At 38.5% G+C, this 15,647-nt stretch overlaps 1 long non-coding RNA gene across 4 annotated transcripts in view; it reads left to right on the top strand.

Moving 5' to 3' along the window:
- Positions 1 to 900: 900 nt before the first annotated feature.
- LOC141923607 (uncharacterized) overlaps positions 901 to 15,647 on the top strand; it is a 183,888-nt gene continuing 169,141 nt past the window's right edge. For all 4 annotated transcript variants that reach the window (XR_012623337.1, XR_012623338.1, XR_012623339.1 and 1 more), the window contains exon 1: positions 901 to 1,036. This is a non-coding gene — a long non-coding RNA (uncharacterized LOC141923607). The remainder of the gene's footprint in view (positions 1,037 to 15,647) is intronic.

Here is a 15,647-nt window from a genome sequence, read left to right as displayed (position 1 = left end):
ACGTTTATTGGCTGGGCTTACAAGAAGATGGTGCTTTTAATGCTGAAGTCAAAGACTCAGAGCCCAAAGGGTGGGAAAAATTCCCCAGGGAAGAGACAGCCCACACAGTCCTGCACTGGATTACTGTCAGTGCTACTTCATTTATTTGGGTGAGGTTTCTGATGTGTTTCGTGGGACAGAACCTGACCCTCAGGTCTCATTTACAATTCAGAGAACTTCAGTTTGGCATTTCTGTGCACATTGTGTAATTGCAATAATTTCAACTCTTGTTATCCCTTCATGCTTGGTTAATTTGTCAATGTGCTAGTTTGTTTTATTCAAATAGAGACCATGACTAGCACTGAAGTCTAAAGTAAATACATGGGATGTCTAGTTAATGTGTTCTTTCTTTTTTCCCTGGCCTTCTGTCTTTCCTGGTTTGTGGAGGTTCCTTTGTTTTACAAATGACTTGAAGTGTATACCAGAAGATGCGTGGAACCTTCAAAACACCCTGCTCAGCTTGTAGAGGGCTTTAGAAGAGTGGCTTCATGGAGTCTGGAAATGCTTAAAGAATAGGTACCCCATCCCTTAATGGTATTCCTTTTATGATCTGTGTATATGCAGTCAATATAGTCAATGGACTGTAGGCTTTACTTATCCTAAAGCAGATGTGTGAAGTGTCAGATGGACTCTGTCCCTAACAGTGCCTGTGTCTATTGACTAGATGGGAGACTGAGGTGAGGTGAACGCCCCTAGATTCTTTGCCTTCTCACAGTGGTGGAGCAGTTTACAGAGGTGGTGGTCTGTATTTCAATTTCCTTGGTTGCCTTCATTCTCTCCTCTAAATATTGACAGGACTTTTCAGGGCAGGGAAGAAGTAAGTCTGTTGAATATAAATTTTGATTTTTCTCATTGTAGCTTTGCCTGGGACATGACACAGTCTACTGACATTTTGGAACTCCAGGAGAAAAGCAGAATGTTTCCACCAGCAAAGGTCTCTTGGAATTGTTGAAAGAAGACTGGAACAGTTCTAATTCTCTCATTTTCTTTTCTTAAGGTATTTTTCCTTCTATCTGATTTCCAAAGAGAAGTCTGATTTTCATTTCACATTGTCCTACCCCTGTGGCATTTTTGACATTGGCCAGAAATGAGAAGCCTTGAGTTGGAAAGGTGTCATGAAAACAATGACTAGATACACTTGGAAGAAAGGTTTATTATTTGGCTTGCTGCCGCTGAGATGCTAATTACCAAGCAATTATGACCAGACATAGTTTTTCACTGTCTAAAGCTGCCTCTTGGGTTTAATATCTGACTGAAAACAAAAGGCAGAAAATTTTTGAGGAGTTCAAAAAAGGCCAAGAGATGTATAAATATTTCCTCAGGGCATCCTTTGCTACCTTGGACTTCAAGACCAGGAGTTTGGCTATCATCACCTCCTTAGAAAGCATTCTTGGCTCCAGTAGTCTGATCCATCTTTTCTCTCCTTATTTCTCAAATAATCAAATCATAAAAGTAGTTTGGGAAATACATTTTGCATCTGTAACTCCTGTGATCTTTGGATGCTTCAGGAGTCAAAACTCCACATGGATTTGCCACAGCTGAAGGCTGTGTGTTTGACTCAAAAATCCTTTTGCACACAAATTAGAGGGCAACCAGTGCAAAACAATGTGGTTATAATGCATTAACTAAGCAGGAAGCATGGAGATCAGTCTCTGCTGTGTCAGGAAACAATTTGTCTGTGGAAATGGCATGGCACAGTACTTGGGAAGACAATGCTGCGAGCAATGTTCAGTAGGTTGGCTGCTCAAGAAGGTCCTACAGGGGCACTGTCAGTGAATCAATAGGCCTGATTTATCACTTTATTATATTAATTCTACTCCAGGGTGACTCCATTCAAGTCAGTGAATTTATCCTAGGGTAAAATTGAGGAAAAGCAGTGCCTCATCCCTCTTGCTTTTTGCATGAATTGCTTCCACAGAGCCACATTGATACTTTCAGTTCTGCCCTTTTCAGGGCCCAGCTGTGACAAGGTGGGAGCTGGAAGCCTCTCAGCATTGCTTAGAGGAGTTGGGGTATAATCCTGGTACTGGCAGAAATTTCTGAACTCCAGGTTTGCCAGCTAATCCTTAAAAATGGTTTCTGATGAAGATGCATGAATCTTACAGTGTGGTTCTTGATAAGTAAGGCACTTCGAAAATAGGATTTACTGTTGGGATGGAACACCCGAGGCTGTCACACCACTAAACTGAGAATAAACAGAGAAGAAAGCCTGCATGAGAATGCTATGTAAGTGAGTACAAATGAGGAATGGAGTAAACTCTTGCCTCCAAACAAAGTTTGGCATTTGCTTGTAACAACATGCAGGTGCTTTGCCAGCATGAAGAATAGGATTGAGAACTGGAAATCTACGTCTCCATGTTCGTCTTTCAGCAGGCTTCCAAGCATACACATTTTCATTCAAAATCACTACCAAGCTGTTTATCATAGATCTGTGCCAACTGCACTGTTTTATGTAGCCATCTAAGCCAAGTCATTGTGACCTGATGTGACTCAGTTTTTTAAAAGGGTGCGCCTTCAGAATTCTCATTTTCTTCAGTTCAAAGTGAAACACTGGGAAAAGTGTTGGAATGGATCTGAAAACAGTGCAGCATTCTTATGCAGAGGCAAGAGTGCCATTCAGGCAAACACTAGCAGAAAATCTGTCTTGGGTGTGTTTTTCAAAATGAGTCTGAAATGTTCATTGGAAAATGTCAGGAATCTTAGGCTTAAGTAAACTAATTCACATACTGTGATTTTGTCTTTATCTGTGGTATTAGGAAGTGAAATAATAGAATCTAAGTGCTCTATTCCTGAAATTTTAGTTCACTTTTTGTTATCTGCATGTACATTTATTTAAGAGTGTATGTGAAGTCTGTTTTTTCTCTCTTTTTTTTTTCTCCATCTTTTTCTTTCTCCTTCTCCATATTTCTCTGAATATAACTCGTATACCTTTGTGTGAATTCAAAACCTGTTAGAGATATGGAGAACAATTAAGTGTAAAAGATCCTTTTTTTGTCAATTATGCTACTGCTTTTCTTGGATTATAGAATATCCCTTATTTATATATTCAGCTGTTTAGTTACGTTCTCATGCATAGATAATAATTGATTATGCATTTTATTCTTGTTTCCTCAAATACTACTGAACAAAGCAACAGTAAAATTTTCTAAAGTTCTTCAAACTGAGGTCAAATTCTTTCAGGCTCATAAATCCTCTTGAACAGTGTAAGATGTTTTGAGACTTAGTTGAAGTTTGTCACCATCTTTTTCTTTAGTACCTTTACCTGTTTTTAACTTCATCTGAGATTGAACTGAACATTTTAGTATTGTCAAAATTTATAATCAGCAGTTGGTTTTATGTGCAATACTATTTACCAGTGGTGCTGGGTGGATTTGTTTTTCAGAGGTTTCAACTACAAGAGATACAAACAAAAATGGCTGGGTTTTTTTCCCCATGCCATCCTGAGAGTTTTTTTGTTCGTTTGGTTGTTATTTTTTAAATATAGTAGTTGATGAGAGACTTCCTTCTGATGAAATTTGGTTCAATAGCATAATTGATGAAATAAGGAGGAGGAGATTACCCAAAATGACCTTTCAGCCTGAATCTTTATTTGAATGGGAAAAAGATTTTTTTGAATGTACTTCCAGATAGTATCTACATTTCTTAGAAACTTGCAGGGCTTTTTGTGGGAAACCCCCAAACTATTTTTGTGTGGCTTTGGCCAAAAATATTTGGTTTTGTCTTACCAAATTTCAAAAAGGTTGAATAGTTGGCTTTTCTGAAGGAAAGGCAATACTTTCCATAAAGAAAAATCCCCATTTTCTATCTAGTACTGCTTTTTTACACATTTCTGACAAGCAAAAGAGTACAAAAGTACCTGGAAGTACAGCTGTTGTATCATGAAATTTCAAAGTAAAAATAAGATTTACAGAGTTTTCGCCTGCTGCAGCACTAGTCAGTGCCAATATATTAAGCTCACACTTTCACTTAAATGCAAGTGCAGATTAGTGTTTCTGCCACTGCATCATTGCAAATACCATTATGGCTTATTGTCATTGATACCAGTCATTGAGGAATAGAGGCTGTGGTTGCTTAAACAATCTGTAATATTGCCAGAAGGGGTTAACTGCCCTTTTCATACCCTTTCCTTGTGATTGCTTGAGTGTTCATCAGTGCAAAAGGTGTCAGAACAGGAAACTTTGCCAACTGAAAACTAATAATGAGAAAAAAGGAAAGTTCATGTGGGCGTGAGGGAGTAGAATGAACAGGTAACAGAGACCATGCATTTTGCTTGAACTATGAATTTATATTTCTTTGAAATTGCAGTGCAGTGGTGTTATGTGCTTGAGATTATGCAGTCTTGGTGCCATAGTGAATTACAGATGTTCAATTGTATGGGGCAACTCTGTCTGAAAACATGGTTTGGACTATACTTGCTGGATAACGTATTTTATGGGATGCTTCAGCAGGTCAGCATGAAATGACAACCCTGATCATGATTCTCACTCCTGTGTGAGTGAAAGAGGTTGTGAAGTTGAGGGTACAGATGTGTATCTTCCACCTAGATTTCTGTCTTCTAATATCCTTCAGTTCCTATAGAAGCTGCCTGGAGGTTTTTTTGCTAGTCTGTGTTGCCCTTCCTAGACAGACAGAGCGGGTGCTCAGGTGCTTTTTTCCTATTCTTGTCTCAGTAGATTGTGGGGATACTTTTACAGAGCCTGAAACTGCTTTGCAGAAGGTTAGAGCACAATATTGCTGCTATTCTGCCTACTCCTTATTTTAAACCAAGGGATTGAATCCCCTGACTTCCCTAAATCAGGGTTGGAGCCTTCAGTTATGACTGAAATGAAGATGAAGACTTAAATGCAGGGATTAGATAGTTAAGCTGTGGGTTTAGAAAATACCCATTTTTGCCGTCAGATAATTTCACGATACTTCTGTAAAGAAGTCTCTTCAACAAAAACTGGAAACAATTCAGCCGTGAGGAATTCCAGCAGTGAGAATTTGAGATGTTTGGGAAATCAGGAGCAAACTGAAACTGAGGTCTTAGAAATGGTGGTATTTTTTTTTCTGGTGCCAAAAAGCAAGCCAAGTTATTTTGTCCTGAATAATCTGTAGATTTAATCTCTCTTGAAGTGCCCAAGGGGTTCTCTGACAGAGTTTTGGAATCTGTGGTTCTACTTGGTGCTGTGTTTTACGGCTTCATAACAAAACTCTGAAGCTGATTTCTGCAATGGATAAAGTGGAGTTCAGTATGTATTTGATCTCTTTTAATAAGTAGAAACCTTAACCATTTTGTAAACAAAGACTCAGCCCAGTGTGACTATACCTAAAAAAAATAAATTTATTGGATTGTGGAAGTAGTGTATCTTGTATCTTCTTCACTTATTAAAACATAAGGCCTTAATTTCAGAGCTAAGAATAAAAAAGATGACAAAGACTGGACTGGAAACTATGCAGGCTGTGCCTAACTCCAGTGAAAATAGTTATCTTTGAGTCATTTTGATGAAAGCATGTACAGCAAATGATAGAGAATTCAATAAATATGTGCATTTAAACATATGGAGGCAATGAGTACCTGAAGAATACTTGAGAATAATATTTTAAGCTGTATAACTTTTTTTCATTTACCATGAAAATTTATACTATTGTATAGATTTCCTTCCTCCTTCATACAGTCTAAGAAATGTTGAGGCCAGAAACAGCTTATTCTCTAACTTCCCATTGGAGACTGAGCATGGCATGTCTTTCTTGAAAATCCAGCCATTCTCCAGCACATCTGCCAGTAGTGGACGTTGACCTTCTCTTTCCTGCTGTGGGCAGACGTCATTCAGTTTGGGAAATATCAGGGAGATGACACATTGCTGGCTTAGCTCAGCAACAGTGACCCTGCAAGACATGGCCTAGAAAATCTTACTGTGCTGTGAAATCAGGATCTCTGAACATTTCCATTGCATACAGTCTTTGGCATTGTTAGCAAGGTCAGTGACAATGTAATCTTTGCACTTTCCTTCTCTTTCATCTGTACATGGGACTAACAGTAGGAAAAGCTAATGAACATACATATAGCAGATATTTTGAACTTTTGGTGTCTCTAAGGTGTTTAAGTAAACAAAGGCAGGGCAAAGTTTTGTAGAGAGGTAATGCCTTTCTCTAGGAGAAGTGATAGAACTGGAAAGAAACAGAAACCCTCATGTGATGAAAGCTTGTCACTTTTTCCAACTTTTACGTCAGTTGCTCTGGTGATATCTGCAGCAATGTAAATTCACTTTTTTTTGGTTACTATTAATGATTTATTAAGTCTAAAGACAGAACACAAAGTAATTTAACTATGTGCATTGTGTGGATATTGCAATATGAGGCTATCCTGAGGAATATGCTCTTCTGGAGTCTGATAGTCTGATACTGTGTTTTACTTTGTTTATCTATCATAAAAAGTATTTGGAATAAACAGCAAGAATTTTGGGACTGTGGTATTTTACTAGGAATGTATATACTTGAATGTGTATTCAGGTGAGGATGAAACGTGAACAGTGTGACCTATGTATTAGCTAGCCTTATTTTGGGAACTACCTGAAGTTATGCTTCAGGTTACCACTACCATGTGCCATCATAGGCATAACTTCAGGTTAACCACTACCATGTGCCATCATAGAAATCCTGGTTCACTGAAGTGTTAAGTTCACTGCTATTCAGGAAACTGTTTCTTTGAATTCCATTTTCTCTGGTTTTAATAAATCTTGGTTTTGGCTAGGATCACTCTTGCCTAGGTAATTTTACAAAAATGTCTGTAGAATGCTGAGAAGCTCATCAGCTTTATGAAGAAGACCTTAAGAGTTTCCAGAACTTAAAAGTTCCTCTCAGTGCCAATCATTAGACAGGAAAGAGATTATTCTGTTATGTTTTAGTAAATTTTGCCTGCCATCAGGCTACAGTGAACAAAGAAAAAAATCCAGAAGCCCACAGACTAAGAGAAAGCTGAAATTTGGTGCTGGTGGGTGGCAACGTACTATAAAACAAGATGAAAAATGCCTAATTTATGCTTGGCTGAGCACCAGTAAACTCTTGCAGTGCATGAGGAATGCCATCCCTTAGCCATCATGTCAGATGGAGCATTAGTCACAAAAGGAGCTATGTGACTTGCTGATAATATCTGCATAGGGGAAATCCTCAGAGGATTTGTTAGGATGCATCCATGGCTGACAGGACTTGCCAGAGCTGTGTGGAAGGACAGCTCTTCATCTGCAGTATGATAACTCTGGCCTGTGAAAAAGCTATCAGAAATGCTGGACTCCTGTGTTGCAGGTGGCATTTCAAATGCTGCGATATCTGGGTACCAAAGTGCTTAGAAATGTTTCTATAGGTTTAACTGAGAAATCTATGTTTTCCAATTGCTGTCACAGATAAGGTCTTTCAGCAGTTTTTCTAAGCACCCTCTTGACAGTGGCTAAGACAGAAACTAATGGCTTCAGAAAATGAATATAAAAGCATTCTTACTCCTGTTATATAAAAGACAATGTCTTATTTCCTATCTGTTGAATATTTTAAAGTAGAAAACAAATGTCTTCATGTTTTGTGATGTATAGCTTTATTAGTTCAGCCTCATTGCATAGTAGCTGATATGGACTTATCACTAAGTCAGCTTGCATGGTGTGCTTGAAGATGTTTAATGCATGGGAAGTATCTGTTCTAGTGGCTACTTCTAGACTTTTTGACAGACATTTGTATGGGATAGAATGCACAGCATGATTTCTGGCAGGTCTTTCAGTAGTAAAAATTAATAACACTTTAATTCGTGTGTGACCTGATCCTGATAGAACTAGATAGGGTTCAGGTAGGGTTGTAAGGCAATGCATAGGTTATAGGACATATAGACAACCTGATATGCATGTGCAATATGATATGTGATATATGTGAGCTGGAATATATGTGTGAATGTCACATATAGGGAGAATCACACTTCCTAAAACATAGAAAGTCAGAAGTAAGTCTCAGTTCTTTTCTTCTATGTATACACTTGAATTTAGTCACGTACTAAATTTTCATGTGAATTTAAATAAACAAACAAGACTTTATTTGTACTTGGTAGAAAGTTCCAGCCTCTTCTTTCCCATGATAACTTTACCATTAGGACTTTATGAATAATTAATTTTTCACTTTACTTGCTGAACTAAAAAATTAAAAAAATATTTCAGATTGAGTCAAAATGAAAAATTTTTGTTTATCCCACTGTAATGAAAAATTCAAATGAAATGCAAATAAAAAATTGTTTCTGCTTAAATTAAACATTTTATGCACAAAAATAATTTAATTTCTTCTAATCCTCTCTTTAACATTGCGTTATTAAATTTAGATACATTTTAAAATCAAATAATTATTTTGAAAATAAAACCCAAACCATTTTGTTGAAAAAATATTCAGACAAAACATTTAAATATTTTCAAGGCTTTTATGTCCCTCTTTGCTATCACTCCAGCTATATTTTCCAGCTAATAATCTACTGAGTGTTTTTTAAGTTGATTTACAGGTGATTCTTTTAACTGTCCTGGTCATTTTCTGATGTCTGCTTATCATGGTGTGATATGTTTTGCAAAGTTTTTGGAGAATTATGATGCATACATTTTATGCACCTGAAAAATAAATATGGATAAATACATGTGAAGGCCCTTCCTTACTTATCCATGGTTGGTGTAGGCTGTTGGTTAGAGTTGTTTTAATCTTGAAAATCTTTAGTTTCCACAGGGTAAATAAACCTTTAGGCTTGGTTTTCAGGGCTTGGAAGGATATCAGACCAACACTGTGTTATCTTGTCCTTCACTACATTTCAAGTCTCCATTTACATTAGTTGACTTTGGGAAGCGTGAAATGCTTGAGAGCACTAGAGAAGGCAGAAGAAGAGGAATTTGAAGCATGTATTGAGTAAGAGAGATTGGCTGAGGAGAGAGATATTGGAGCTGCTTGTGTTTATGGACAACTGCACTGCAGATTTCATTTGAATGGGCTGGGGTTCATAAACCTATGTAGCCTGGAATGCAGGGCCCATTTGAATGGGTCTGAATTTCAGTGCAAATGTTTTACCCAGCTGTTAAGATAACACTTCAAGAGTTAGTGGTAAAGTTAATTTTTATTTTTACTTGTAAAGGTCTAATTTAAATTGACAAACACACTTAAAACTGCAGATGGGCTCAAGCTGAAAGAGAGCGTGTGAAGCCTTTCCAAGTTCAGGCAGGTTGGGATCCAAACCTTCTCCTACTGTTCTGGCTTTTGGTTGCTTTAAAATTCCTCTTTGGTTCTTTAGTATGTCTTGTGTAAATTTAAGATGGTGGGAACAGCTGGTCATGAGTGATTTCCAGTTGTTTGGGTGGATATTTCATGAGAACTCACTCTTTTCTCATCTTGAACCCTGACTCCTAAGCCAAACCCAGTGTCTGTAGATGCCTAAAGGCTTTCTTCTTAGTCCCCACCTCCAGCTAGAACAAGTCCAATTCTACTAAATTTTTGAGTATCCAACCAAAATATATCTCTTTTCAAACACTTTGCTTGAATCACTTCACAGTGAGCCTGGTCTACTCTCATCCCCAATGTGATGACTACCAGTGAAGAGGCCTCAACAGTTGCTCCTTCTATTTTTGGATAGGGAGAAAGATTTTTATTGCTATACACATATAATGCCATTCAAAAGGCGACTCTTCATGCTATAGGATTGTCAAACTTTGAGTGCTGCCTTTCTTATTGAACACTATTGGAGTAGTAACTAAAATCTGGTGCAGTAGCCAGAAAGACTGTAACTTATGGAGCAACACACACAAAAGCTTGTTTTGATTTCAGTATTCCTCATTTGACAAGTGTTTAACTAGACAGTATGTAGTCAAAACGCACATTGTTATTTTCTGCAACCCCAAGTATTTGATGTGTCAAAATTCCCGTGAAATTAGATAAACAAAATCTGAAATTTCCAGATGGACAGCTGTACTGCAAGCAATCTACCCATGATTCCAGTTTGAAAATGCGTTAAATCACTTGTTACAATACAAGCACATGTCTCAAAATATTAGGACTTGTATCACAGCAGACTTGCAGTAATCATGAAAACAAGCTTAGTGTCTAGTCAGATAGGTTATGTATTTTGATTTTGGTGGATCTCGTTTTATATAGTTCTCCACGTTATCCTACATGCCCTGACAGATGAAAACAGTATAAAATGTTTCCTGATGAGCCCAACTCAGGCAGAGAGACCCAAACTGTCCTTGTCTGATGTATTCATGTTCTGGTGAAATGAGGAAGAATGCTGTTGAGTACATTTCCTGTGACTTATTTTCTAAACTTCTTATACTTTTCCATGAATACATTGAGAAGCAGCCTGAATGCCCAGAGCTTGATTTTTCAGGGAAAGTTGTATGTGCCCTCTAGTTGTTGTCTTTGTGATTTTATGTATTTCAGAGTGCAGTCTGAAGTTAAGTATGATAGATATACCACTGTACGTGATTTGAGAGATGTGGTTTACAGATACTTAAAGCCTCAAGAATGGACTTTAAAAGTGTAGATACCTGGAAGTGGAAAGTTTAATCAATTTATGCATCTTTTTTCCTTCTTATTTCATTCCTATTCAACTTGGATCTTATGTGTGCCTACTTAGTATAAATGCAGAAATGCACATGTAATGTGCAAGTTCCATATTAATTCTTTCTGAATGAGTTACACAATCTTTGTAACTCCCCTCATTACCTAGAATGGTGTCATGGTTTAACCCCAGCTGGCAATTAAGCACCACACAGTCGCCCCCTCACTCGGGCCACCCAGTGGGATAGGGAAGAGAATCGGAAAAGAAAAAGTAAAACCTATGGGTTGAGACAAAAACAAGTTAACAGGACAGAAAAGGAAGGGGGGAAAAACCAAACCAAAACAAGTGATTTACAATGCAATTGCTCACCATCCACTGACCAATGCCCAGCCAATACCTGAGCCGTGCTGTCCCCTGGCTAACTCCCCCTGGTTTATATACTGGGCATGATGTCATATGGTATGGAGTACCCTTTTGGCTTGCCTGGCTCAGCTGTCCTTGCTGTGTCCCCTCCAGGCCATCAAATCTACATGGTCCAATAAACCTGATTGCCCCTTTCCTCCACCTGGCTGGAGGCAGGGACCCTCTAATCCTGGTCATAGTATTAGTTACTCACTTCTTGTAAAAATTAATTAGAGGTCCCTTCAAGAGGATTGGAAAAAAGATCAGCCCTTCTGTTCTGTCTGGGGAAATGCCCTCTGGAAACTGGAGTGGCATTTTTCCTGGAATAATTCCCTTTTGTGATTGTTTTTCCTTTCAACTCACGTACCCATGCCTCTAGGGTACAGGTAGGTTTTCTATCCCGCTTCCTCATATCCTCTCTGTGGTCACACAGGTAAAACCACAGGGTACCCCAATGGTGTGTACCTTCTTATCCTCTCGAACAGAGGAACACTTACTCCTAATAGCTGAGATATTGATCTGTACAGATGGGGAGCAGAATTTATTCTCAAATCGCTGGACAGTTTCTTGTCTAGTATGTCTGGCAGTTTCTCCACAGCTGGGATAAGGGAGGATGAAAGACTTTCTTTATATTGCCGGAGTTGGCCAGCTAATTCATCCACTGTTGGTCCCTCTTTGTCTTTCCAGTCCATTACTGCCAATGCATTGGCATGTGACCATGGTGTGCTCCGTACAAACTTCCACCACATGGGTCATGTGTATTGGACTTCATCTGGGTCTGTGGATAACTGCACATTGTCTGGGTCATAATAAACCATCTCCTGCATGGCTAATTCCCTCAAGCACTGGATACCTTTATCCATGGTGGTCCACTTGCCTAGGTGACACACATCTTCCTTGAAGGGATACCTTTCCCTCACGCCTGTCAGAAGTCACCTCCAGAGGCTGAGGTCTAGTGTCTTTTTTCCAAACGCTTTGTCAGTGCTCCCTTCCCTAGACAGTGATCCCAGCTGCCTGGCTTCCCTACCCTCTAACTCCAAGCTACTGGCCCCATTATTCCAGCATTGGAGCAGCCAGGTGATAATGTGCTTACCTGGACAATGGCTGAAATCTTTTCACATATCTCACAGATTCCTCAGGGATAGGGATCGGATGATTGCCTCTGGTTCTGCCTCTTCCTCCTGTTCATATGATGACCCTGGATCATCTTCATCCCTTACTAAACGAAATGATTTTTTGGTATATTTCTTCTTCAGTATAGGGGTGACTGTTACTGGCACAGGTTGGTTCTCTGGTTCACTGCAGTGCCTGTTGCAGGGATTGAAGTAACCGCAGTGCCTGTTGGTCTGTTTTCCTCCTTTCCCCCTGAGGGTGCTGCATAATATTGAGCAGTGTTTGGTAGATCTTGGCCAGGGCCCAGCACAGTGTGGTAAGTTGTGCCTCTTTGGAATAGCCACAGCATTTTCCTTTCAAATATTCTATCACTTTATCAGGGTTTTGCAGTTGTTCGGGAGTGAAGTTCCAAACCATTGGAGGTGAGAAGTTCTCTAGATATCTGCCCATATTCTCCCACATACTGTGCCACCCATGACTATCCAGCCTTGGGGCAGATCTCTGGGTGATATTCTTAAATAGTTGTTTAACCTTAAACAAGACTTGGAACATATTCAGGAGACTTAGCACTAGGAACATGCTGGTTTGAACATCCCAAGGATATTCAGAATTCTCAAGAGCTATTGTAATTTGCCTGGAGAAGGGAAAGATGAAGGAAGGTGTCTCCCCCATGGATTGGCTCTCCAAGGAGAAAAGGTAAAACGTGTAATTGTTAATAGTTTCCAATAGATGACTCCCGAAGTACAGAGATGATGGCAATGCTGGGTAAAAATGCCAGATTAGTTTCATGACTAGCAATTCTATCATAAACCAGTGTTAGAAAAGTAGCACAACAGGGAGCATATACTGCAAGTAAGGTATTACATAATGCAACTTTAAGAGAAACTGCGCCAACTTTGAGAGCAAATACATGAACATTCTGACCTCTGACTATTGAACTAATTTAATGAACTTTTATAACAAATTATTTCTAACATGTTCCAGTCAGATTTGTCATTATCTCAATCTGTTGTGCCCCATGTTGGGCACGAAAAAGGACCGTTGTGGTTTAACCACAGCCAGCAACAAAGAACCACACAGCCACTCACTCACTCCCTTGCACCTGGTGGGATGGGGAAGAGAATTGGCAAAAAAAAGTAAAACTCATGGGTTGAGATAAAGACAGTTTAATAGGACAGAAAAGAAAGGGATAATAATAATTATAACAATAACAAACCCCAGCAATAATAGTAATAGTAATAGTAATAATAATAATAATAATAATTAGAAGATACAAAACAAGTGATGCACAATACAATTGCTCACCACCCGCTGACCAATGCCCAGCCAATCCCTGTGCCATGGTGTCCTCTGGCCAGCTCCTCCCGGTTTATATACTGGGCATGATGTCATATGGTATGGATACCCTTTTGGCTTGTCTGGCTCAGCTGTCCTTGCTGTGTCCCCTCCCAGCTTCTTGTGCACTCCCAGCCTCCGCTAGCAGGGCAGTATGAGAAGCTGAAAAGTTCTTGACTTAGTATCAACACTGCTTGGCAACAACTAAAACATTGGTGTGTTATCAGCATTGTTCTCATCCTAAATCCAAAACACAGCACTATACCAGCTACTGGGAAGAAAATTAACTTTATTCCAGCCAAAGCTAGGACAAATGGTCAAGCTATTTTTTTGTGTAGACTGAGGAGGAAGTTTATATCAAGATGACAATTCTGAGTTTAACTGAGATTAGAAGGGCATAGAGACAAGCATTGAGATTCTGACACTAATTCTGAAATTTCATTAGCTTATATGTTTTTATGTATTACTGATGAAAATATTATACAAATAGCTACTTAAATTTTAGAGACTATCTTTCCTGTTTCCCTATGAATGCAAGCCCGAGTTTTCCTATGGTTATATCAGTTTTACATCATTTTCTTTGCTGATTTTAGTCCTCATATATGGAGTATAAAGGAAGACTCATATTCCATGTGGAAGGAAGAAGAACTATATCACACCGGAGCCTAAATCCATATCTTATCTCTTGTCCTGCTACGGCAACAGCTACTATCCCTATGGTCAGGGAAAGCTGAAATATCCCCAAGCCCATCTGCCAAAATGAATAGCTGAAATTGAGAAGAAATCCATTTCTGACCCCACACTCACAAAAAATTAACTTATTTCTTGAAAAATGCAATTTTGATGGTGAATTCATTGTTCTATCTTGCATAGCTATAGAAATTATTAATAGTCATATAATGATTCATTCATTTCAAAAGTCCACTGACTCAGTGACAACTAGCAGCTGTACATTCCACAGGTCCATCATAGATAACACAAAGAAGTCTTTACTTTTTTTTAAACTTTGTAACATTTTGTGACAATAAGATCTAAAAGAAAACTTTACCCACAAACAGAGTTGCATACAGTATTGGACTTGGATTTGAGACAGAGGAGAAAGAAGCACATATTATGTATTTTTCCATTACCTTTTAAACATAGCCTAACCTATATATGTAAAGCAAACACCTATTTTCATCTCTGCTTTCTACATGTTACCCTTTTGTTTTATTTAATGTTCATGTTTTAAACAGAGGATGGGAGGAAGAGAGAATGGAGTGAAAAAATGTAATTTGTGTCATGAAAAGCCTGTGCTATTTGATACTATCTGTTGCTACATAGATTTGGTTCATATTCCCACATTTTCTGTAGTGTAGGTCTTGTGAATCTTATCAACTACAGCATAAAAAAACCCCAAACCCCAACATATTAACACTGATATAAATCAATACAGTTTTGTACAGCATGTAGAGAACTAAGCATTAAGTATATGCTAAATTTCACTAATATTAATTGCCCTCTGTGAGTAGTTTGCTATCTATTGATGAAAAGCTGCATCTCAGATATGATTTTTATGTGGACATTGAAGAAGGGAAGGGTTTTACTGGATCATTATCTTCAGTCTTCTGCACTGAGGATGAACTGCACCATATAATCCCATTCCTAACCTCATTATTCTTCATCATTAGCCAATAAATCAACTTTTGCTCCTGCACTTCTTTCAGGAAGCTGTTTCAGGGCTTTACACAGCTGGTTGTAAGGAAACTTGTTCTTTTTTCTTTCCTAAATTAATTCAACATGTTCCTCTCTTTAGTCCTCCAGTTCTTACCTCATGATAGCACAATTCATAGAGAGCAACCCTATTTTGTCTGTACTCCCATTTTTGTCTCTCCTCCCAAAGTAGACCCTCAGTTCCCTATGAGGATGACTAGTCCTTCTTTCTATCTGTTCCAGTCTGAGTTCATTGTTGCATACAACATAACACAGAGCACTGCAGTTTATTGTTACCTTGTATAATGATATTAATACATCCCTATTTCTATTTGAAATATTTAGCTTTTGCTGCAGGCTAGTATCACATTGCACTTTATCATTGTACTGGTGACTCATAGTAATCTTGTGATCAAGTTCTATGCCCAGGTCTTTTGCTTGATCTGTCATTTCCAGCTGACCAGAACCTTTTTTATAATGGTACTTATTAGTCACAGTACACTTGGTGAAGAAATATGTTGGCTAT

Source organism: Strix aluco, chromosome 4, assembly GCF_031877795.1.
Source record: "Strix aluco isolate bStrAlu1 chromosome 4, bStrAlu1.hap1, whole genome shotgun sequence".
In the NCBI taxonomy this organism is placed as follows: domain Eukaryota; kingdom Metazoa; phylum Chordata; class Aves; order Strigiformes; family Strigidae; genus Strix; species Strix aluco.
This window is presented reverse-complemented; position numbering and strand designations above follow the sequence as displayed.